The following is a 25,686-nucleotide window of genomic DNA, read 5'->3' as shown; positions in this document are numbered from 1 at the left end:
GTGCGCATAAGCAAACACACACACACACCGTGAGGTGAGCCTGCGGGAAGAGGCTCCCTGTGGAGATGAAAGTGGCAGTGTGCGGGAGCCCGGAGCTGACCTCTGACCTCTCTCCTTACTGACCAGCACCGTGGCAGCCTGAGGAGCCCGCTGTTTATGCCGGCGACGCTGCAACTGGACGGGCTCCCTCACACGCTCACCCACAGACACCCATCAACCCCCCCCCCCCCCCCCCCAAGCAGCGATGGAGCTGGGAGATGGGGGTGAGGGTGGGGTGCTCCTTTCGTTCTCTCTCTCCTGCTCCTCGCTTTCCCTCTCTTTTCAGTTCTCTCTCACTCCCATTCTTTCCCCTTCTCTCTCTCTCTCTCTCTTAACCTCTTTCTCTTACCTTCTCTCTCTCACTCCCTCCCTTTCTCGCTCTTGCCACTGCTCTCGCTCTCTCTCTCTCGTCACTGCTCTCCCTTTGTCTCTCTTTCTCTCTCTCTCTCTCTTTCTCTCTGTAGGACTGAGGCGATTCTACGAAAGAGAGCTGGTGTATCTGGCGCGTTGTTCCTCCGATGCTTTCCTTTCCGAAAACGGTCGTTCCCTTCAGCGACAGGGCGCTCCACCGTCTGTCTGTCGGGGTGGGGGCTTGCATCAGCCTCACCATCGTGTCAGCGTTTCACGAGGACGATAATTGCTATGTGGGCAGTGTGAACTTATTCTTTTTTTGTCTTCTTCAGTGCCTAAAGTCATTTTCTCTCCTTAGAGAGGATGAATTTCCAAGATACGCAACTCCACTTAGGAAAAAAACAAAACCTACTCAATGTGGCGTTTAGCTATTCGCAACTTCAGCTCTGATTGACTCGAACACCCAATCAGGGACCGAGGGGGGGGGGGGGGGGGGGCTGCGGCGCCCGCCCTCCGGCAGAATGTGTAATCTTCGTGCGGCGTTTGCTAAACGGCGCCACGGCACAGCAATCTCTCCCGGCTGCCTCGTCTCGCTCTCCTCTCATCACATGAAATTGTCCGTCTAATTGCGGCAAACATGCTCCTTCCGCGAAAGGCAGACGAATCAGCGCGGGGGTACATACACCGGCGGTGTCTTTCTCCGTGCGAAAGAGGGAGAGAGGGAGAGAAGGGGGGGGGGGGAGAGAGAGAGAGAAAAGAAGCGACGGAGAGACAGAGAGACAGACAGTGAGAGATTGAGACAGGGAGATCCGGCATCTGTTGCTCATAAATATAATCACTATCATTGCAAATGACGACAAATCAATCCCGTTCAGCCCTCTTCATCCACTGACTCAGCTCGTCTTGAGTGTTGCCAGCATCCCTGCTCATGTAAATTAACCTGTTCATTTAGGTTCAAGACTTGTACTGTATCATCAATACAGCCGATCAATTCATGCATAATTTAGAGATGTGAGTGTACAACTGTTGCTCTAATTTACCCTAGAGGATGTAATAATTGTGTGATGTTGTCAGCTATAGGCTTATAGTGTGAGGTGTAATGGTGAGGGACTACTCGTATTAATTAGGAAACAAATCGTTGTTGGAAAAATCAAATAAAAAGTGTTTAGAGAAGTGCCTAATCTTTATCTGGTTGCAAATATATTTATGGATGACGTTTTCATCTGCCTTCTCCTCCTCTCCACCTTCTCCTCCTCCTCCTCTCCACCTTCTCATCTCCTCCTCTTCCAGCATCTCTTTCTTTCCTCCGCTCCCTTCTCCACCACCTCCTCACCTTCACTTCCTTTCCACCTCCTCCTCTCCTCCACCTCCTCTCCTCCACCTCCTCCTCTCCACCTCCTCCTATCCTCCACCTCCTCCTCTCCTCCTCCACCTCCTCCTCTCCTCCACCCCCTCTTCTCCATCTCCTCTCCTCCTCCTCTCCAACTCCTCCACCTCATACTCCACCTCCTCTTCCTCTTCTCCTCCTCTCTGAGGTCTTTCAGGGTCAGGATTACATATTCCGATCTACAGGAGCCAGGGAGAACAGCTTCTCGTACCCTGGGGCAAAGCTTTCATTATTTACTCCCTCTGCTTTACCCCCTCCACCTCCTGTATGCCTGTGTAAGTGCATGTGTGTCCTTGTGTGTGTTTGTGTCTGTGTGTGTGTGTGTGTGTCTGCCCATTTGACATGTATGCAAGCACGTGTGTGTGTGTGTGCGGAGAAGATGGTGTCTCTCACCCCAGAGACACCATCTTGACGTTCCCACGTCTTCTGTTCCATCACAGTGTGAAGACGGTCCATCCCTGTACCTGTGTATGTACACTGTATGTGTGTGTTTACTGTGTGTGTGTATGTACCTGTGTATGTACACTGTATGTGTGTGTTTTATGTATGTGTGTCTGTGTGTACATGTGTCTGTACACTGTTTGTGTGTGTTTACTGTATGTGTGTGTGTGTACATGTGTCGGTGCGTGTTTCTGTGTCTGTGTGTTTGCGTCTACAGGCTGTGCAACTGTAAACAGCTGTTAGAGAGGACCTTCAGAAGAGGAATTACTAATTGGTTCTCTAAATGGATCTGGCACACACACAGACACACACATTCTGCCTTCCTTTCCACCTTTACCTAACCTCCTCTCCTCCCTCCATCCTCCCTCTCCTCCCTCCCTCTCCCTCCATCCTCCCTCCATCCTCCCTCTCCTCCATCTCCTCCCTCCATCCTCCCTCCATCCTCCCTCTCCTCCCTCCCTCCATCCTCCCTCTCCTTCCTCCATCCACCCTCTCCTCCCTCCCTCCATCCTCCCTCTCCTCCCTCCATCCTCCCTCTCCTCTCTCTCCTCCAGCAGGGCGGCCCTCCCCACTTCGCTTTTCGGATTTTCTCTTCTCTCCACGGCGACTCACAGTGACAAATCAAATCCGAGCATAGGAACCAATCAGGAGGGGAGCAGTCACCCTCCCGTGACCCCGTCGCTCTGCGCTGACTGATGACTGGTGGGCTGATGGGGGTGGGATTGGGGAGGGACAGTTGGTGGTGGTGGGGAGTTAGGTTGGGTTGAAGGTGGGGCGACGGGTGAGGGTTAGGTTTGGATGTTAGAGGTGGGGTGTGTGTGGGGGGGTGAGGGTTAGGTTTGGATGTTAGAGGTGGGGTGTGTGTGGGGGGGTGAGGGTTAGGTTTGGATGTTAGAGGTGGGGTGTGTGTGGGGGGGTGAGGGTTAGGTTTGGATGTTAGAGGTGGGGTGTGTGTGGGAGGGTGAGGGTTAGGTTTGGATGTTAGAGGTGGGGTGTGTGTGTGGGGGGTGAGGGTTAGGTTTGGCTGTTAGAGGTGGGGTGTGTGTGGGGGGGTGAGGGTTAGGTTTGGATGTTAGAGGTGGGGTGTGTGTGGGGGGGTGAGGGTTAGGTTTGGATGTTAGAGGTGGGGTGTGTGTGTGGGGGGGTGAGGGTTAGGTTTGGATGTTAGAGGTGGGGTGTGTGTGGGGGGGTGAGGGTTAGGTTTGGATGTTAGAGGTGGGGTGTGTGTGGGGGGGTGAGGGTTAGGTTTGGATGTTAGAGGTGGGGTGTGTGTGGGGGGGTGAGGGTTAGGTTTGGATGTTAGAGGTGGGGTGTGTGTGGGAGGGTGAGGGTTAGGTTTGGATGTTAGAGGTGGGGTGTGTGTGGGGGGGTGAGGGTTAGGTTTGGATGTTAGAGGTGGGGTGTGTGTGGGGGGGTGAGGGTTAGGTTTGGATGTTAGAGGTGGGGTGTGTGTGTGGGGGGTGAGGGTTAGGTTTGGCTATTAGAGGTGGGGTGTGTGTGGGGGGGTGAGGGTTAGGTTTGGATGTTAGAGGTGGGGTGTGTGTGGGGGGGTGAGGGTTAGGTTTGGATGTTAGAGGTGGGGTGTGTGTGGGGGGGTGAGGGTTAGGTTTGGCTGTTAGAGGTGGGGTGTGTGTGGGGGGGTGAGGGTTAGGTTTGGATGTTAGAGGTGGGGTGTGTGTGGGAGGGTGAGGGTTACGTTGGGTTGGTGGTTGGGTGTGGGTATGCACGGTCCTATCCTCCCTGGCTGGTCAAACATCAATATTTCCACATCTGAACCAGGAAGGAGCCAACATACTCTCTCTCTGTGTCAGGTTCATCAAAATAGATGGGTTTGTGTGTGCGTATTTGTCAGTCTGTTTGTTAGGGGCGTGTGTTGGGGCGGAGGGTGTGTGTGTGTGTTAGTCTGTTTGTTAGGGGCGTGTGTTGGGGCGGAGGGTGTGTGTGTGTGTTAGTCTTTTTGTTAGGGGCGTGTGTTGGGGCGGAGGGTGTGTGTGTGTGTGTGTTAGTCTGTTTGTTAGGGGCGTGTGTGGGGGCAAGGCTATATGTGTGGTGTAGCATACCAATAGAGCAATTGGCCATAACTCACAAATACACACGCTCTCTCTGTCTCTTTCTCTCCCTCTCCATCTTTCTCTGTCCCTCTCCATCCCTCTCCCGCGCTCTCTCTCTCCGTTTCTCTGTCTCTCTTTCTCTCCATCTCTCTGTTTTTCTCCCCTTCACTGCACAAACACAAGCACCCCAAACCCTCCATATTTGATCTGGCGTTGGGAAGAAAGAGGGAGAGGAAGAGGAGGAGGGGAGGAGGAGGAGGGAGGGGAGGAGGAGGAGGGAGGGAGGGAGGGAAGGAAGGAGGAGGGGGGAAAGAAGGGAACAGGAAGTGATCTCTGTTTCCAGTGAGATGTATGTGTTGGTAGCAGCAGCTCAGAAGCATAGATCAAGCCATCCTCAGCCTGCATGCTTGATTACTGGGAGGAGTGTTCTCTCCACAGGGAGCTGGGGGGGGGGAGCACCTCTGGGGCACGGCTTGTAATTACGCAGATCGCTCATCAGAGGGGAAGAAGGGTAAGAGGCTGGGCCTGGCGTTGGGGCTAGGCTAAGTTCCAGGGCTGGGGCTAGGGTAAGAGTCAGGGCTGGGGCTAGGGTTAGAGTCAGGGCTGGGGCTAGGGTTGGGGCTAGGGTAAGAGTCAGGGCTGGGGCTAGGGTAAGAGTCAGGGCTGGAGCTAGGGTTGGGGCTAGGGTAAGAGTCAGAGCTGGGGCTAGGGTTGGGGCTAGGGTAAGAGTCAGAGCTGGGGCTAGGGTAAGAGTCAGGGCTGGGGCTAGGACTAGACTAGGGGTAAGGCCAGGACTGGAGCAATTTTCCGAATGTTTAATTTTTTTTGTAATAAATGTGTTCAATAAGATACCATCACCTTCCAGCAAGTTGAGTTGTGTTAGATTGGTCATAATCACCCAGGGCGAGCTCAAGTCTCCAGGGAAATACCAGGTGCTATGTTCAGATGTTACAACCACCGCTGCAAGGTGCAATAAAATAAGTACAATCCTAACAGTTAAAATTAGCTCTATGCCTGCATGGAAAACGAAAGAAAAAAGTTCCGAACACAAGTCGGAAGGACTCCGAACGCTGTTGGCTCACTTGAGAAAAACAAGTGATTATTTAATCGAACGCCAGTGACGGACGAAAGCCTAGAAAGCGAATGTTATTCATCCTCTGTTTGCGAATGCTTCCATATGTTTTTCTGTCTAGTTATGCGCGCCAGACACCCCTCAGGTCTATCTCCACCCTGCTGTGCGGGGCCTGGGCCGCTCCAGCAGTCGCCAACATACATAACCGGTTATCTCGGCGAGGCGAGGCAAGCGCCATTACTCTCCTAGGGTACTTTTAGTCTTGAATATTTATTTTTAAAATGCTGTTTTGCTATCAAGGTCAAGCAGGCTGCTCTCCAGCCTTACTTAGCAGTGCTTAACTTCCTGGGACAGAGATGGAGAGGGAGAGAGAGGGAGAGAGAGGGGGAGAAAGAGAGAGAGAGAGAAAGAGTAACGAGGTAGAGAGTCACTTTTTACTTGGTTTATCTGCTCACATTTTTCTCCCCGGCGCCTGGGGGCTGGAACAGCACGCGGCTGAAGAGACACAGAGTTGGAGCGATGAGAGTCAACCTCGGGAACTTTCGTTTTTTGGTGTGTCCCTTCTTTTATCTCCCCCCCCCTCCCTCCTCCCCCCTTCCAACCCTCCCATCCGTCGGGCCCACCACCGGTAAACAGATCACTACATTGCCTGTTGAAAGGTATTAAGAAAATCCCTCAATGCTGATAGGATCGGGCGTGACTGATTTGGGGGCGAGAGTGCGGCGGGGAGGGGCGGGGATGTGGAGATACGGGCAACTGTGATGCTTGCGGGGTGTGGAAATCTGTTTACGGATTATCTCCACCTGTAACGCCAGGATTATCAGGCAGGGAAGTGATGAGGAGTTATGATGTGTGTTTGATGTTCCACGTGGAGTGGTTTAAAGCTTTGTGGATCTTTGGAGAAGGACAGGTCTCCCAATCAGCATGGCTGCATTGATTTCATTTTTTACATTTTATTTTATCAAATCAATTCACGTTTTGTGTGTGTGTGTTGTGTGTGTTGTGTGTGTGTTGGGTTGTGTGGTGTGTGTGCGTGTTGGGTTGTGTGGTGTGTGTGTGTGTTGGGTTGTGAGGTGTGTGTGTTGGGTTGTGTGGTGTGTGTGATTCAAACAGACTGTGTGGATCCGTCTACAGCCCTCGTCAGCTAACAGACCCGTCTGCTCAGACCTGCAGTCAGATCACACCAGCCTTTTACAACCCTCCGCCCTGAAATAGACTGTCGTTATCTCAGCCCCAGCCCCGGCCCTCAACCCCCTAGCCACACTGAATCAGTCAGTCAGTCAGTCAGTCAGTCTGGCTACGCACTCTGTCATGGAGATCTTTCCAGACAGCTGTCTGTGCTCTGCCAAGGATATTAACCAGTGGGAAGGGGATGTGGGTGGGAACAGGTGTCCCTATATGGTGGGGGGAAGGAACCAGTAAAAATAGTTTCTGGGAAACACAGAGGCAGGGAAGGTTTACCTCAGGAAAACCCCGGGATTCAAACCAACACTGTGAAAACTTCTCACGGTAAGAACCCAACTTTTCAACGAATCCTTCTTTGGAAAACGTACCCTGTAAAAAGCGCTGTGGAGAGGCTGGGTCACTGAGAGGTCGTGAGTGAGTGACTGAGTGTGTGTGTGTGTGTGCTGTCCTGGCTGCTTGGCTGGCTGACCAGCTGGGTCGTGAGGAAAGAGGCCCTGGTCTGTTTTAGACACACTCGGCCACTGTGGTAAAACTCTCTGATGGAAACACTGAGGTAATGCACGGACGAAACCAACCGTCAGCCATAAACTGTTTAAAAGGATCCATTTGTCGAGATTTAGTGGTCGTGCAGGGAGACACTATTACAGGGAGAAACTAAGTAATTAAATGAATTAACTGTCGAAAATCTCAGGAACATAACAGAACAGACGACTCAGATGAAGGGCAAACGGCAAACGACAACAAATTGCCACAAGGCCCAAACGAGACGCAGGTGAAGCCACTCGAACAAACGAGCAAACGTGCAAGCGTCGCACAGACACTTGAGACACAGGTGCAGGTAATCAGACGGAAACGCGAGAGGGCGGGACAAAAGCGGGGCGGGGCCTCGGCTGTGACGCTGTTGGTTCATGGAGTTTGGAGCCGCCGTGGCAGACAGCCTGGGGCTTGTTCCCAATCCACATATCCTGCGAGGGATGACCTGTTCTGGATGGAGTGTTTTTATGTTGACTTGCAGAATCTGATGTCATTAAACTGAAGTACTCTCGTCGATGAATCCTTCCCAGGTTGAGAGCTCTCTCTTCGTTTGAAACTTGCTGATGGACTTTTAAGTGTTACTTTTGATTTTAATGTTAGGCTTTAAAACTTGAAAACCCTGGGTAAAACATGTTGGTTTGGAATCCAAAATCGTTTTGTTACCCACTGGTGTGGGTTTACTGACGTTTATGTACAGACTCTGGCTTGGGTGAGGTGTGGTGTTTGTCTGCCTGTGAGGTTTGAGTGTCAGTTCATCTCAGGTCTCTGGTGTCATTCTGATGATGTCATGCTGTAAGAGGACGGTCTCGTTCTGATGATGTCGTGCTGTAAGAGGACGGTCTCGTTCTGATGATGTCGTGCTGTAAGAGGACGGTCTCGTTCTGATGATGTCGTGCTGTAAGAGGACGGTCTCGTTCTGATGATGTCGTGCTGTAAGAGGACGGTCTCGTTCTGATGATGTCGTGCTGTAAGAGGACGGTCTCGTTCTGATGATGTCGTGCTGTAAGAGGACGGTCTCGTTATGATGATGTCATGCTGTAAGAGAACGGTCTCGTTCTGATGATGTCGTGCTGTAAGAGGACGGTCTCGTTATGATGATGTCATACTGTAAGAGGACGGTCTCGTTATGATGATGTCATGCTGTAAGAGGATGGTCTCGTTCTGATGAAGTAAGTGGGGAGGGGGCAGGGTCTGGGGGACAGGGGGAGTCAGAGTGAACAGGGTCCTGACACCATATAATTCATGTATGCATGCAGCCGTGAAAAGGAGAAATAATCCTCAAACTCTCAGGATTTTCACAGATCCGACAGCTATGGTGTCGAACCCTCCCCTCTCTCCTGCACTCATTCTCCCTCCGTCACCTTCTCTCTCCTCCCCTCTCTACCTCTCCCTCTGTCTCCTTCTCTCTCCTCCCCTCTCTACCTCTCCCTCTGTCTCCTTCTCTCTCCCTCATTCCCAATGCCTCCCCTGCCTCCTTCTTCTCCACCTCCCCCATCTATCCCTCCTCCTCTATACTACCTCCATCTCTGCTGTCATCTGCCCCTCCTGTATGTCCCTGCCTCTTCTTCTATTCCCCCCCCCCCCCCCCCCTATAAGCTCCATTTCGCTCTTTCTCTCTCTCCACTCTTTCTCTCTCTCTCTCCCTGCTTCCATCTCCATCTCTCTCCCACACTCTCCACTTCTCGGAGACTCTTGTGTTTTCATGCGATCAGCCTCACAGAAGCAGCATTAAGGTAATTTGATTTATTTGTACCTTCTCTCTCTCTTTCCCCCTCTATCTGTGTCCTCTCCTGAATCAGCTTCTGGGATTTCATCAGGCACCCTAATAAACACACAGGCCTTCCTTATGCGGGAGAATTAGTAGGAGTGACAAGGTGGTCCAAGGTCAAACCATCAAGCAGCAACTTCCTGTCTTCCACTCTGCTGCCCGAGAAAGCTTCCAGCAGACGCTTCTGAGAGGATGCACTGGTGTGTGTGAGTGTGTGTGTGAGTGTGACAGGCAGAGAGAGATTGAGATGGAGGGAGAGCAATACATAGAATGAGAGTTAGTTAAAGAAAAACAGAGAGAGAGAGACTGAGGAGAAGCAGCAGGAGGAAGAAGAGGAGGAGGAGAGAGAGGAGGAGGAGAGAGGGGAGGAGGAGGAAGAGGAGGAGGAGGAAAGGGAGGTGTCGGGTGAGGAGGGCCAGGGCGGCTCCAGAACTTCTGAGGTCAAATGTTTCGAGGCTGAATTGGTTCTGCTGAGAACAGGTAAACAAAAGACATTCCCGTCGAAGCGGCTCTGTTTAATTCATGAGTTGGCTCATTCAGCCATGGTGTCGTTTAATTATACAGATATGGAACCACAACAAGGAACTCACTAAGAACTCCTCAAACATTTCACATTTCTCTTTTAAGACGGCTTATCTTCTACACTGATAAATGTTTGCGGTTTCAAATGTTTTTGTTTGTCTGTTTGCTTCCTTTTGTTTACTGCTTGATTGATTTCTCTTTTCTTTACTCTGAGATCGCAATAAAGGGAATCCCAAAACAAAAAGTGCGTTTGTTTTATTATTACTAATAAATATCCCAGTGTTATATCACAATCGATCCCTGCTATAATTGAACAGATTTATCCTAACCATATCTTGGGGGGTTTATACCGACAACAGTCATATTTTACTGGATGTACAGTAGCCTCCGGCTTACTGGCCCTGGCAGGAGAGAGGTTTCTGCCCTGTTCAACTGACAGACATTCAACACACCCGAAGCCGCTGTAGCCGTCCATTCCTTTCATTCCTCTCCCAGCCAAGTCCTTAGAAGCGCCCCAAGGCCCGTCCCAGAGGGGTGGAGCATGGTGTTGACACCCCGAGAAGAAAGGAGAGGGGGCAGAGGTCCAGGGAAGAGAGTCGGAGTGGGAGATATGGAGAGAGAGAGATATGGAGAGAGAGAGAGAAGATAGACAGAGAGAGAAAGAAGGCAGAGAGAGAGGGAGAGAACGCACAGACGTGTCAGATGTGTAAACCAGTGCCATTCCCTGCAGTCCTACTGCTCAGAAAAAGTGTCCTGAGCAGTGAGCCAGTGAAGGGTTAGATTCACAGAGAGGTGCTGGGATTACAGAGACAGCCAACTCCAACTCTCAGATCTCTGCTGCTCTGAGACTCTACATACCCCAGGCTGTGTCCACAATCATCAACTTTTTAGTTTGTGTGTTTTCCAAATCGGCACATTGGGCTGGAGGATGGTGGTAGTAAGCTGCCTCCAACCGTATAAATTAGAGTTACGTGAATTTGAATTAAACAATCTCTTTGTTCTCAGTAGGAAGGCAGGAGGAATTGTGAGCTCGCTTAAATGAGGACTTTATTTAACGGTCGCTCCAACGTTTACCTGCCTCCTAGTGGTAGAAATGATCATGTTGTTCATGGCAGTCAAACAAGACATTGTTGTGTGTCTAAAAAAAGCACGGGTGATGTAAGGGTCCAATGGAAACCTAGGAAACAGTGTTTTATTTTGCTTTCTTCAACCAAATGGAAGTATCAGCGATGAACATCTCTGACACCCAGCCCGCAGCAAGTCTCCCCTTGATGAGTTAGGTCAAAGGGTTACACGTCCATTTACTTGTGGATGTATATGAATATATAAATATGTTTACGTGCGTCTGTACAGTGTGTTTATGTACAGTGTGTGTGTGTGTCCTGTGCTTGTGTCTGCGTTGAGCAAGACTCAGCTGTCGTGAAAAACACATTTTGCTCTGGACCCAGGGCTGGCCCGTATTGAATTCTCACAAAGGCAAGAGCTCTTGCTCTCTCTGAAGCACCCTTTCACGAGGACGTTCAGCTGGGATTCAGGAGAAGCACCTTGGTGGTTAACGTAACCACGAGGAGGGCTCAGGGTTAGCCTCTCCTCAGGCCTGATGTCACACCTGTGGTCTTCCTCTCTGGCTCATCTCTCTCTCTCTCTCCAGAGTATCACTCTCTTTCTTTCTCTCCCTCAAACTCTTTTTCTCTCTCCCCCTCTCACACACAGAGATACATAGATTTCATATAAGAGAGAGAGAGCGTGCGTGTGAGAGAGGGAGGGCGTTAGGGAAAGAGTTTGTGGGGCCCAGATGTGTGCTGTTATTGTCATTCGTCTATTTGCCGAAAGCGATGCGGTGATAATGCTTAAGGATGCGTGTGTGTGTGTGTGTGGGGGGGGGGGGGGAGGGCCTGAATGGGGTGAAATGTATGTTAAAGCCTTCAGGGCAGCACACTTCCGTTCGAGAGATTCTTAGACAGATGGTCATGAGTCTGGACTGGCTTGGATGTGTGTGTGTGTGTGTGTGTGTGTGTGTGTGCGTGCGTGCGTGCGTGCGTGCGTGTGCGTGTGCGTGCGCGTGCGCATGTGTGTGTGTGCGTGTGGAAGAGAGCGTAGATCTCAGATCGCTTCAGCCCTGTGGTCCCTCTGCTGGTCAGGCATGTTCATCAGCTTCTGTAATTATACCTCCATCTCTCTCTCTCTCTCTCTCTCTCTCTCTCTCTCTATGTCTCTCTCTCTCTCTATGTTTCTCTCTCTCTGTCTCTCTCTGTCTCTCTCTCTATGTCTCTCTCTGTGTCTCTCTCTCTCTCTCTCTCTATGTCTCTCTCTCTCTCTCTCTCTATGTCTCTCTCTCTCTGTCTCTCTCTCTCTCTCTCTCTATGTCTCTCTCTGTGTCTCTCTCTCTCTCTCTCTCTCTATGTCTCTCTCTCTATCTGTCTATCTATCTGCTCTTCCTCTCTCTCAACATATATTTGTCTCTTCCCCTCTTCCTCCCAGTTTTTTTCTCTCCTTTTGTCTCTCAGTTCAGTTAATTCAGCATGCTTGCCAAAGCAGTTCAGAGTGAAGGGACATCACCTGTAATTATAAACACATCATGAAACTGAATTATCATCAAAAACAAACAATTATAATATATTAAAATAGTCTCTGTCTCTATCTCCTTTTCTCCATTCTCTCTCTCTCTCTCTCTCTCTCTCTCTCTCTCTCTCTCTCTCTCTCTCTCTCTCTCTGCCTCAGTTTGTCTCTCTATCTCTCTCACTCTCTCTGCCTCTCAGTTTGTCTCTCTATCTCTCTCACTCTCTCTGTCTCTCATGAACAAATACACATAGTACTGTCTGGATGTGTATAATAGATTCTCTGTCTGTCACCACTTGTGTTCCACAACAAAAGTCCACAAAGCCTTAGCAATCCCCCCCCTTCACTCTCACTCTCTCTCTCTCTCTCTCTCTCTCTCTCTCTCTCTCTCTCTCTCTCTCTCTCTCTCTCTCTGTGTGTCTGCCTGCATAATTCATAAGAGCTTTCATCCTCGGTGATGTTGTGAACAGTTCGGAGTTTGGAGAAGACAATGTCTCAACACATTGTGTCTGTCTACGCCTGTTCAAACCAAAAGTCAGGTGATGGTGCAGACACCATCGCATCGCGCCACCCCCCCTTCCCCACCCCCTCTTCCTCCCTCTTCCTCATGATTCAATTACCCCCGGCCAAACGGGCCGTTTCAGATCGCTAATTACGAATCGCTAATGACGGACACCCCACGATCATCATCATCATCATTGACGTCGGCATTCCTGATTAGCCACTCAAAGGGTTCGCAACTCGCTGCGCTGCATCATGGGATAGAGTCCTCCTCGGCGGCTCCTGAATAATGGACCTCACGTCTGGGCCAGGGCTCAGGGTCTGTGCTCTGAAGGAGGGTGGAGGGATGGAGGGAGGGGGTACAAGGTGAGGAATGGAGGGAGGGAGGGGGGGTACAAGGTGAGGAATGGAGGGAGAAGGAGGGAGGGAGGGAGGGGGGGGTTCAAGGTGAGGAATGGAGGGAGAAGGAGGGAGGGAGGGAGGGGGGGTACAAGGTGAGGAATGGAGGGAGAAGGAGGGAGGGAGGGATGGAAGGATGAAGGGACAGTACTGGTCGTTCTCAGACTTTCTCCCCCCCTCTACGCCCCCCTCTCCCGTGGACACAGTGTCTGCATCCTGATGCCCCCCCCCCCCCCCCCCTCCCCTCAGGCTCCTCTCTCCCTCCACCCCTCCTTCCCTCCATCCTTGCATGGCCCCCGTCGTCACCCCCGGTAGATGTCTCACATAAAAACAACCGCATGATCTACATTTCAAACAGCTTGTTGTTTCGAGACTCCCCGGGCTGCGTGCGGGCGACCGGATCCAGCCGGCGTCTCCTGCCGTCTGCGCTCGTCTGTTGCAAGCAAAAGGACTGTGTCTGGGAGTCAGGAGGGGTTTGAGGGAGAAAGTGTGCTGGCGTGGAATCACTTATTCTGTGTGCTTCACACCTGTGAGATGCCTGCCAACATAAGGCCTCGGGGGGGGGGGGGGGGGGGGGCAGGAAGCGGCATCGAGAGCGAAAGGAAGTGACATCACGCGCGCGTGCACACACGAACACACGCAGATGTACACGTACACAAGATGAACTCTCTCTCCCCCACTCTCTCTCTCTCTCTCCTCTACCCTCTCTCTCCGTCTCTGTGTCCTTCGTCTCTCTCTCACTCTCCATCTCTTTCTCTCCATTTCTCTCTCTCCCTCCCTCCTTCTCTCAATCTCTCTGTCTCTCCTCTGTCCCAGTACAGATCTCTATGTCTGAGCCAACAGGCGTGACGAAAATGGATCCCTGCTTGGCAGCAAGATGGTAGGCCCTCTGGTGTCCGCTGTAGTCCCTCAGAGACCCATATGTGCTCTGGCATTCCCTCAGACACACCTGGATGTGTGTGGGGGTGACACACACACAGTGCGTCACTGTGTGTGTGCGGGTGTGTGAGAGAGAGAGAGTGAGAGAGAGAGTCACTGTCTCCACTCTTGTCTCTGGAGGGTCTAGCTGTCAGAAGGTTTCTGTCATGGCGTCTGAGAAGACAGCAAAGTTGATAAATTAGTTTGTACTTTAGCAATAAGGCCCGGTGATGGAGAGCCAAGAATTACTGTCTAACTTTAATTGAGTTGGAAAGGAGGAACAGTGACATGCTGTGTTGTCTGCATGGAATCCCAGAAATCTGGCAATCTGGCAAACACACATACGCACACACACACCACACAGACGCACACACACACACACACACCTGGTGTCCCAGGCTTGTGTTTTGGTTTGTTTGCTTGGGGAATTTGTTTTGTTTTAGGATAGCCCACTAACTGTGTGTGTGTGGTGCACACACAGGTGTGTGTGTGTGTGTGTGTGTGTGCTCGAGCGTGCTCATGTACAGGTGTGTGCGTTTGAGAGTGTGTGTGTGAGTGTGTGTGCACGCTGTCTGAATGTGAATGCCTGTCTTGTCGACTCTTGTGTCAGCAGTCAGACCTTGCTATCAGACTGTGTGTGTGTGTGTGTACTTGTACCTTGCTGTCAGACTGTGTGTGTGTGTGTGTGTGTGTGTACCTTGCTATCAGACTGTGTGTGGGTGTGTGTGTGTGTACCTTTCTATCAGACCGTGTGTGTGTGTATGGTGTGTGTGTAGCTTGCTATCAGACTGTGGGTGTGGGTGTGTGTGTGTGTGTACCTTGCTATCAGACCGTGTGTGTGTGTATGGTGTGTGTGTAGCTTGCTATCAGACTGACCTGCTGACATGTCTGTGAATAGCAGTGCAATCATTCATCCCATGTCACTGTTTTAATGTCCGAGATGTTATTCTGGGCATCAACACACACACACAAACCCACACACATAACCACACGCACTACACACAGGTCTTTGGGAATTGCATTGTTTTGAAGTCTCAGTAGGAAAGGTCAGTATTAATGAAGTCATTTCCAGGACTAATGGAGCTCGTCCTGACTAGCTCAGTGTTATCGAGTTCCAAATCTATTCCAGATAATCACTGTTCACTTTTAAACCAGCCCAATAACAGCAGTCTCTTAACTAAATATAAAGACTTTTTACCATACAATTAGTGCTCTCCAGATAATGTCCACACAGCCATAATACGCACACACACACACTCACACACAAACAGACAAACATACATACATATATATATATATATGTATATACTTTGTTCATTCACTTTTTAATCATCTTTTCCTTTGATTACATGATCAGCCACCATCATAGCCTTGTGGCGGGTCTTCACTGAGGGTCTTTATGGAACGGTTATAAGTGTGTATGTTCCTTTAAATATTTTAATCAATGTTTATGACCTGTAGTGAGGCTGAGGATGTCAGTTTGCCAACTTCTATGCAGCTGGAAACTCTCTCTCTCTCTCTGTTTCTATCTATCTATCTCTCTCTGTCTCTCTCTCTGTCTCTCTCCCTCTCTCGTTCTGTCTCTGTTCTTCTAATGTTCTCGCCTTCCTTCCTCTCCTTCTTCGGTTCTTTGCTTAACCATCAGCTTATTTGTTTATTTCCTCCTCTCTTCTTCCTCCTCCTCCTCTCTTCTCGGTCCTCTCATCCACTCTGCTCTTCTCCTCACTCCCTATTTCTATCCTGCCATCCATCTTTCTCACTTCCCCTTCTCCACTTTCTTCCTCCCATTCATGCTCTGTCCATCTCCATCTGTGTTTTTGCCCCCTCCCTCCCTCCCTCCCTCCCTCCCTCCCTCCCTCCCTCCCTCCCTCCCTCCCTCCCTCCCTCCCTCCCCTCCCTCCCTCCCTCCCTCCCTCCCTCCCTCTCTCACTTATTCTCTTTGCATCCTTCTCTCTCTCTCTCTCTCTCTCTCTCTCTCTCTCTCTCTCTCCTCTCTCTCTCTCTCTCTCTCTCTCTCTCTCTCACTTATTCTCTTTGCATCCTTCTCTCTCTCTCTCTCTCTCTCTCTCTCTCTCTCTCTCTCTCTCTCTCTCTCTCCTTTGGATTTCAGATCATGATCCCCTCTGCTGCAAAGAAAAACTCCACCTACTCAGCGTCGCTAATGCAGCTCCTGACAGAGCAAGCCTTCTCTCTCTCCCTCTCCCTCCCTCCCCCCTCTCCCCCTCCCTCCTGTTCGCCCCCCCCCCAACGCTCTCCCGCTCTGACACCGTCTCATGCTTTCGCTCGCCTCGTCCCCCCCATCCTCCTGCTCCCTCTCTCTCACACACAAACACACTCTCTCTCCAATTGCGTGCGTGCTCTTGTTCCCTCCCCCTCCCTCTCTCTCTCTCTCTCTCTCTCGCGTGCTCCGTGTCTCTCTCTCTCTCGCGCTCCGTGTCTCGCTCTCACGGCTCCACATAAATAGAGAGCCTCGGTCGGATGTGCTTGGCTGAGAGCCGTCGTCCCTGCCCGCCGTTCTCCTCCGCTCCGGGTCGAACGATGCTGACGCGTCTGTCCCCAGCCCGCTCACCTCCCCCGTTGGCTTCCCGCGCGTCCTAGGATCTACAGCCTCTTTGGGATTTAAACCCCCAGCAGGAGATGTCAAGTTGGACCTGTCCTGCCTGCCAGCCCAGCCTGCCCGCTCCGAGGACGTCCCCCGCCACAACGCCGCTCTCCTCCTCCTCTTTCTCCTCCTCTTCTCCTGCTACCTGTGCGAGAGCCCTCCGCGGCTCCCCCTCCTCCTCCCCCCGCCCCCGCCCCGCGCTCCCCTCAGACCCTCATGGAGCAGAACGAGCCGCGGAGCGTGTGTCGCTGCGTTCTCCGCTTCTGAGACCACCCCACCCCCCCCACCCCCCACCCCTGTCTGAGAACCAGTCGGATCTTAGAACCCGTCAGAGAAAATATCTGAGAGAGAGAGAGAGAGAGAGAAGAAAGATAAAGAGAGAGGGGAGAGAGACATTGGCAGCCAACCAGATCTATGGTTTTCTGACTTGCCCAAGACAGCGATTTCTGGCATCTGAGTAAGAGGTGAGATCATCTTTTTTTTTTCTTTCTTCTTCTTCTTTTTTTCTTTTCATCCGCTGGTTTGTGCAGGACTGTTTCTCCTGCGTCCGAGGCTTCGGTTCCGACTGGTTCGGTTGTTTTGCTTTCTGACTTGTTCCCTCAGTGGTGGGGACTTGGTTTTGGGTCAGCTCCTCATATGGTGTCGGTGCTTCACCAGGCTGACTGCGTCCCTTTACTCTCCTGCCCTCTCTCTCCTGCCCTTTCTCTCCTGCCCTCTCTCTCCTGCCCTCTCTCTCATGCCCTCTCTCTCCTGCCCTCGCTCTCCTGCCTCGCTCTCCTGCCCTCTCTCTCCTGCCCTCTCTCTCCTGCCCTCGCTCTCCTGCCCTCTCTCTCCTGCCCTCGCTCTCCTGCCCTCTCTCTCCTGCCCTCTCTCTCTCCTGCCCTCTCTCTCCTGCCCTCTCTCTCCTGCCCTCTCTTTCCGCCTCACACGGCGCTCTGGCAGAGGAAGATGCTTGTTCTGGGTTGGCAGCATCAGCACGATTCATGACTCGAATGTTCCCCTAAAAAACGTTTTTCCAAAGAAAAAAAAAATCATAATACTTCTCCTGTCTGCTGACAGAATGGCAAAAGGCAGTGTTGAATTAGATCATCTCAAGCATTAAATAAATACACTTAAGAGGCCCCTTGAAGTGCCAAGCTTCTCTCCCAAATGGCTCTGTCTCAGATGAGTCTGAGCTGATGAATGTGTTCAGCGGTCGGGCGATAATAACGCCGTCTCCGTGCCGTGCCAGGGGCGCTGCGCTCGGATCCTCCACAGCCGTCCTGATTTCAAGGATACGGTTTGCTGACGGAATGTGAGAGGGGCTGTCTGGATGATTCGGTCCACCTTCAGCTGAAGGTGTATATTAAACAGAGAGGGTGCACGCACGCACACACACACATAGACACACACACACACAGGCAGGGACACACACACGTTTTTGTGACTTCATCCATCTGTCTGTCCAACTATGGACTCTGTCCAAATACAAATACAGACACACAGAGAGAGAGGCAGAGAGAGAGAAAGACAGAGAGAGGAAGGGGAGAGAGAGACAGAGAGAGGAAGGGAGAGAGAGACAGAGAGAGGAAGGGAGAGAGACAGAGAGAGGAAGGGAGAGAGAGACAGAGAGAGGAAGGGAGAGAGACAGAGAGAGGAAGGGAGAGAGACAGAGAGAGGAAGGGAGAGAGAGACAGAGAGAGGAAGGGAGAGAGACAGAGAGAGGAAGGGAGAGAGGGAGAGGGAAAGAAAGAGATGGAGAGGTCTCTCCTTAAAGAACTCTTCCCTCAGAAGTGTGATGTGTGCTGGGGGGCAGACTGGCCGGCAGCCAGCCCAGCGGAGAGAGGAGGAGGAGGAGGAGGAGAGAGAGCCAACATCACTGCTGCCGGAGGAAATCAATCGACAGAGAGCTCGAATGAGCTGCTCACCGATAGTAGAGAGGGCTGGAGAAGCAGACCACACTTGGCTCCAGATTCCCGGGGAGGAGAGCCACATGAACCGCGGTGCGCTTGATTCCCTCCACCTCAGAACGTGCGGTTGGTGGGCTGTGTTGCTGTTCAGTCCGCGTTGCTTTGTTTGCGATCCGAATCGAGCTCACCCTGGGTATTGGCGGATGGTGCTCTAGACCACTGCTACAGAGTCTGAGGGTTGGAGGTGGAGACTTTAGAGACCTTCTGTTCCTAAGCCTACAGTGCACTAAGGTGATATAAATCAAGCACGCCCTTTAGGTGCCAGACAGATGAAAAGGAATTATGACATGTTCAGATGTTTCAGTTATTCGAACATCAGCTGACCTTGATCTCAAAAGAAGGATCAGCTGGCTACATAATGTGTGGATGTGGTGAGGGCTGGGAGGGGAGGGGGGATGTGGTGAGGGCTGGGAGGGGAGGGGGGATGTGGTGAGGGCTGGGAGGGGGAGGGGGTGGATGTGGTGAGGGCTGGGAGGGGGGTGGATGTGGTGAGGGCTGTGAGGGGGGTGAATGTGGTGAGGGCTGGGAGGGGAGGGGGGATGTGGTGAGGGCTTGGAGGGGGATGTGGTGAGGGCTGGGAGGGGGTGGATGTGGTGAGGGCTGGGAGGGGGTGGATGTGGTGAGGGCTGGGAGGGGAGGGGGGATGTGGTGAGGGCTGGGAGGGGGTGGATGTGGTGAGGGCTGTGAGGGGAGGGGTGGATGTGGTGAGGGCTGTGAGGGGAGGGGGTGGATGTGGTGAGGGCTGTGAGGGGAGGGGGGATGTGGTGAGGGCTGTGAGGGGAGGGGGTGGATGTGGTGAGGGCTGTGAGGGGAGGGGGGTGGATGTGGTGAGGGCTGTGAGGGGAGGGGGTGGATGTGGTGAGGGCTGTGAGGGGAGGGGGTGGATGTGGTGAGGGCTGTGAGGGGGTGGATGTGGTGAGGGCTGGGAGGGGGTGGATGTGGTGAGGGCTGGGAGGGGGTGGATGTGGTGAGGGCTGGGAGGGGGTGGATGTGGTGAGGGCTGGGGGAGGGGGGTGTGTGTTGCAGAGGAGGGAGAGGAAGAGAGGTTCTGTCTCATCCAGAGCGTTCTACACAGTGTGTCTTCTTTTTTACCTTGGGATATGGAAATATGCACACGCACGCACACACACACACACACACACACACAGGTATGCACACACACACACACAACCGCTTTCACACACACACACAGAGGTATGCACACACACACAACCACTTTCACACAGAAACACACACACACAAAGGCATGCATACCCACATGCGCGCACACACAGGTTGAGACTAACTGCATTAAACACTGAAGGACGTCACCTGAAAGTCCTTAACCTGATTCAAAGCCAAACACACCCCTGCTTCTCATCATTAGTGAAGTGTCCTTGATATGTTTTGACTGGAAAAGCTGTCTTATATGTGTGTGTGTGTGTGTGTGCGGGGGATAGCCAGTAGGAGCTAGCCAGTAAAACTGGCATGAGCTAGTCTATGAGGATAAAAAGTGAATATATTTTAGTCTCATTCTGTCATTATGAGGCTTCTTAGTCAGTCCTGTGAGTGTGTGTGTGTGTTTGTGTCCATGATGTGTGTGTGTGTCCATGATGTGTGTGTGTGTGTGTGTCTTCTCCCAGGGCACAGGAAATAAGCAGGCTTTCTTCCCCTCTGCTAATTATCACAACAGCAGTCTTCCTTTTGGCTGGGCGGCCGTCGTCATGCCTTCAGTGTGTTCCGAGTGTAAAACCAAGTTTCACAAAGAGCGGAAAATACGGGTGAAAAAAAAGCTGTGGAAAAACAGTCTGATTGCGTTTTTCTTTTGAAGTTTCTCGTCACCTAAAACTCGTCCCAAAGCAACAAAGTTCAAACTCGACCCCGGAATGAAAGTCTCTAATGCATTTGAATACATATATTTGATGCGAGTAAAAAAAAAAAAAAAAAAAGAGTAAACACGTATTTGGGGACTCGAGAGTTAGGGTTGATGGAGAGGAAAGTATTTGTAATAAACACCAGCTGGTGCTGTTCAGCATTTCTGTGGAAAGTATTGAACATTAAGTAAGCTAACAAGCCCGTTTCGAGATACAATGTTTGATATGAAGCCTTACGAGATGTAGTCTGTCTCGTCGTAAATAAAATAGCAGATTTCTTCCACGGTAGCAAAAACAGAATAACTTAGTTTGTTGTTCTTCAGCATCAAAAGATTGATTAAACTTTTAAGTGTACCCAAAACCCCACAACAATTCTCTCTGCTATTGAGATGAGCTACTTTGGACACAACGGTATGTCTGTGTGGGTGTGTGGGTGGGTGTTTGTTAGAATCCTGTGTGTGTGTGGACACAGCAATTGACTCTTCAATTAATTACAGTAAATATCTTCACAGTGGTGTTTACAGTATCATAAGCCTCTATACAGTGGTGAACAACTACTTCCTGTGTTGTGGGTCATGTGACCATTACTCCTATTCCTGTCCTGTCACACAGTTTAATCAGCTCTCATCGTCTGCGTGGTGGCAGAGAATGCCCATTGATTTGTTTGTCAAAGGAAGGAATAATTCTGATGGAATATTGATTACGTTAAATCAAAGTCACCTTGGATCAGGGCCTGTGCCTGGCAGATAGATTGTAATATGATTATTGACCCAAGAAACAAGGCAGTGAAAAACGACCACTTTGCTGACCAGCTGCCTAATCTCATCTCTCACCAGCGGTGTTTATTGACAGAGGGGCAACACAATTGCTGAGCACCACTAACAATGGAGGTCAGTTCTTTATTCTGAATTGATTGCTTTCAAATCTATTTCTCACCACTCTGGTGGTTCAGTCTATAAAGTACAGTAGGCTACTTCACTTACTCATGCAACAGTGGAGACCTGGCTCTGTGTCTGTGTGTGTGTGTGTGTGTGTGTGTGTGTGTGTGTGTGTGTGTGTGTGTGTGTGTGTGTGTGTGTGTGTAAGTTAATGTACACAAGAGTGTGTGTGTGTGTGTGTGTATGAGTCTGCGGTAGTGAGTGTGTATGTGTACCTGTGGATGTGTTTTTAGTGTGTGTGTGCCTGTGTTGGTGTGTGTGTGTGTATGAGTCTGCGGTAGTGAGTGTGTATGTGTACCTGTGGATGTGTTTTAGTGTGTGTGTGCCTGTGTTGGTGTGTGTGTGGTGCGCGCACACCAGTTACAGGAAATTGTAAAGGTGGCTCCTAGACACCCCTTCGTCGCCAAGAAAATTACACGAGTCAGGAAGTAAATTCATTCATTATTTGACTTTCATCTCCCGGCGCACGTTGGCAAATTCCCTTCCCCCCCACCCCCCCCCCCCCCTGCCTTAGACAAACCAAGCTGCCTTCGGCTCGGTGGCTAAACGCACAATAAGACGGGCTATCACGCTAATGCAGCGACCCCCCCTGTCAGGCACGCCTCTCCCGGGAGAGCTCTCGAAGGCGAGCCGGTCTCTCCTGGAGACGGAACGCCTCTCTCCTGGAGGATCAAGACTTGATACCGGCTTAAGACTGGTGCTGGTGTCGTTTGTGACTCTCTCTCACGGCTGCGTTTCGGACGATCCAACACGGGGAAGCGGGGGGGGGGGGGTGAAAGTCGCCGTGGAGATAATCGCAGCCAGGGAGATGCGAGCTATGACGCTGAAAGGCTTTATGGGTAATATCGACCTCATGAGCGATGGTTGTATTTACCTGTTGAATGGATGGGTGCTTTGACTAATGAATGGATGGAAAATTTATTTTCTTAACTCGTGACTTTGGAGGGGTGGCTGGTGTAAATTAAAATATATGGAGGGGGGGAGGGGGAGAAGGGTTGCGGAAAGGGGGAGATGAAAAATGAGTAATTATTGGAAACGTCCCCGCCCGTAGGCATATTTCAGGTTTTATGGGAAGGTTTGTCACAGCACACGTAAGTGTGTCAGAAGAGTTTGCTTTTCCTTCTTCATCCTCTTTCTTCCTCTCCTTGTTTCTTCTTCTTTTAATTCCCCTCCTTCTCCTCTTACTCCTCCTCCTCTTCCTCCTCCCTCTACTTCTCCTGCCCCACCAGTCCCTTCATCCCAGCATGTGCTCCAGGATTCCTTAAGAATCGCGATCATCCCTTATTCACATTCCACACGTCTATATCAGAACAAGCATCGCAAAGCCCTACTTTAGTGCCGTTGCTTGAGCGCCGTTTCAAAGCACCAGTCCACAAGCTGGGCTTTATCTCCGAGAAGAAGATCTCTTATGTAATATCCTGTTGGCACGAGAAACCCCCACTTCCTCCTTGACTTCTTCTGTGGTGGCGGATAAGGTAACGCAGAAACTTTTATGAGAGAGTAGTGGTTACATATTCATTATTGTTCGGTTTTGAAATGGAATTAAACATTACTGCATCGCTGGTCCATTCTGGATTTTCAGCTCAACCCTGGATTATGAGAACTTTTACAAGTTCGAGTTTATTGTCGGTTATTTGCAATGAAATGTTTAATTCCCAGGCTTCAACAGTGCCAACAAATAGAATGGAGAATACAAGACATACAATAAAACCATTTAACCTATAGTATGTAAACAATGCATGGTATTTCTGGTGCAGCCTGTCACGCATTCACCATTCCCTTCCATCCTTCCTTCTCTCTCCTTTTTCCCTTTCCACATCCCTTTCTCTACCCCTCCCTCCCCTGCTCCTGTCCCCCCCCCTCCCTGCTGGCTCCCTGTGCCCCCCCTGCTCCTGTGCCCCCCCCTGCTCCTGTGCCCCCCCCGCTCCTGTGCCCCCCCTGCTCCTGTGCCCCCCCTGCTCCTGTCCCCCCCCTGCTCCTGTCCCCCCACTGCTCCTGTCCCCCCACTGCTCCTGTCCCCCCCCAGCTCCTGTGCCCCCCCTGCTCCTGTGCCCCCCCTGCTCCTGTCCCCCCCCCAGCTCCTGTGCCCCCCCTGCTCCTGTGTCCCCCCTGCTCCTGTGCCCCCTCCTCCCTGTTAGCTCAGCAGGCTCTGTCACTTTCCAGCGTCTCTGGTGCGGGCAGATTGATTTTGCTCCGTCAAACCTCTGTGTCTGGGAAGATCTATAAATACACACCGCTCAAGAAATGGAGTTCCGTTTTGATGAGCAGTGGGCACCAGAATTGATTGTGTGACTCAGTCTACATGGTCTTCGTTTGCGTTTCACAGTTATCTTGTGTCTTTTCCCTCTCGAAAAAACGATCTATCCGCTACGGATAACAGTCTGAATATTTCAGAATATCAGAATTATATTCTATCTCTGCAGGTACACAGAAAACCAGACAAGAAGAAAAAAAATCATTACATAAACACGCAAATAGACACTGTAGAGGCAGGCTTTCATTCAGAAGGTCTGTTATGACAAGCAAACACAAGTGTTTGGATCATTCTGAGTCATGAAATTGCTCCTTGATTTGCACAGTGAGCCTCTGGTTACAAACTCTCTCTCTCTCTCTCTCTCTCTCTCTCTCTCTCTCTCTCTCTCTCTCTCTCTCTCTCTCTCTCTCTCTCTCTCTCTCTCTCTCTCTCTCTCTCTCACACACACACACACGCACACACACACACACTCAGGTCACCTACTGTTTCTGAGCTCAGTGAGTCTCATGGGGGGTAAACTGTCTCGATACACATTACAGTGGAATTCTGACTCTGTTCATTTCTTTGAAGACCTTAGACCCACACGTGTACTCGCACACACTCAAACACCCACACACATAAACGCACACACTCACAAACACTCCAACCCTTGGGGGTCCTTAGCATTCTGAAATTCACCCTCCATCCACACCAGCAAACTGCCATTGTCCTCGAATGAAAAAAAAAAACAAGCAATGCTTCAATCCTTCAATCCATTCTTCGCGTACAGTGTGAGACAGAACGATCAATCCTTCAAAGTGTGTCTTCAAAGTACAACTGGAGGGCATATTCAGAATGGAGGGGTCGCAGAGGAAACCGGAATCTAGCTTGACCAATAAGGAGAAGCGTGTGAGAAGTCTGTGGGGGTATGGGATTTTTTCGGTTATGTTTCTCCCTCCCGATACAGGCTAGCATTCTCCTCGACGGTGGAGCTGCCCTGGACTGTCTAGGTGTGTGACTGACCACCGCTCTGTTTTGTCAAACCGTACAAATCCCTCAGGCTCTAGTGTCCTTCCCTGAAACCACAAGGGTGGGGGGGAGGGAGAGAGAAGGGGAGCAGTACAGAAATCTCATCTGACATAAATGGTTTCTCTCTCTCTCTCTCTCTCTCTCTCTCTCTCTCTCTCTCTCTCTCTCTCGCTCTCTCTCTCTCTCTCTCTCTATCTCTCTCTCTCTCTCTCTCTCTCTCTCTCTCTCTCTCTCTCTGGCCTCTAGGAAACTTGGATGGCTATCACTAAATGGTGGCACTTCAACAATTGATGATCTCGCTGCCATCCATTTCACATTGTCCGTAGAGACAAGTCGTAATAGTCTGTGTGTGACAGAGAGAGAGAGAATGCGAGAGAGAGCGAGAGATAGCGAGAGAGAGCGAGAGAACGAGAGAGAGAATGAGAGCGAGAGAGCGAGAGAGAGAGAGAGTGGAAGTAAAAGAGAAAGGGTTAGAGAGAAATAAAAGACAGAGAGGAAGAGGGGGGGAGAGCGAGGCAGGAAGAGGGAGAGAGAAGTGAGGTGGGGAAAGAAACGGCGAAGAAGGAAGGAGAGAGGAAGAGAGAGAGAAAAGCTAACCTCTGACCTTTGTTTCACAGATTTGAGTATTCCTCAGTCATAGTACACTAATATAGCCCGTCCCATTATTTCAACCCCTCTACACACATGCACTCAGACATTCAGTTCCTCGTTATAGCAGTTTGTTACCATGAATAATACACGCTAAGATAAATGCATTTTAAGAAGCCCTCATTTCCTTATCGAGCGCCCCTGGCCGTCGCTTGGCACTTGCTAACTGCTCCGGTCAGCCTGTTCCCCTGTCCCTCCCTCCTGTACCCAGTATCTCCCCCATCGCCCACAATCCATGTGTGCGATATGTTTTATTTACGCTCTCCGCTGGTCTCGCTCCCATGCAGGGAAGACAGTCTCCAGGTACGGGGGGAGAGGAGGAGGGGGAGGAGGAGGAGGAGGAGAGGGGGAGGGTGGTTAGAGTTTCCGTCTTCAATTTTGTTGTCACGTTGGGGAAATTATATCTCTCTTTCATCCTTGATTCCCTCTCACATCCTCCTGTGTCTGGTTCCCTAGCTGCTGGCCCTCACCTGTTGGATTCCTCTTCATCTCTCCCCCTCGCCGGCCTTCAACGCTTTCCTCAATGTCCTGAAGGTCTCTCTTGTGAAGAATGAAAGTCTCTCTCTGTCTCTGTCTCTCTCTTCTTTCATTCTCTCTCTTTTCCTCCCTCCCACCCCTCCCTCCCTCCTCTCTCTCTCTCTCTCACTCACTCACACTCTCTCTCTCTCTCTCTCTCTCTCTCTCTCTCACCATATCTCCCTCCTCTC

Source organism: Osmerus mordax, chromosome 25 (assembly GCF_038355195.1).
Source record: "Osmerus mordax isolate fOsmMor3 chromosome 25, fOsmMor3.pri, whole genome shotgun sequence".
In the NCBI taxonomy this organism is placed as follows: Eukaryota; Metazoa; Chordata; class Actinopteri; order Osmeriformes; family Osmeridae; genus Osmerus; species Osmerus mordax.
The sequence above is the reverse complement of the archived record's forward strand: the minus strand, read 5'-3'. Positions refer to the sequence as shown.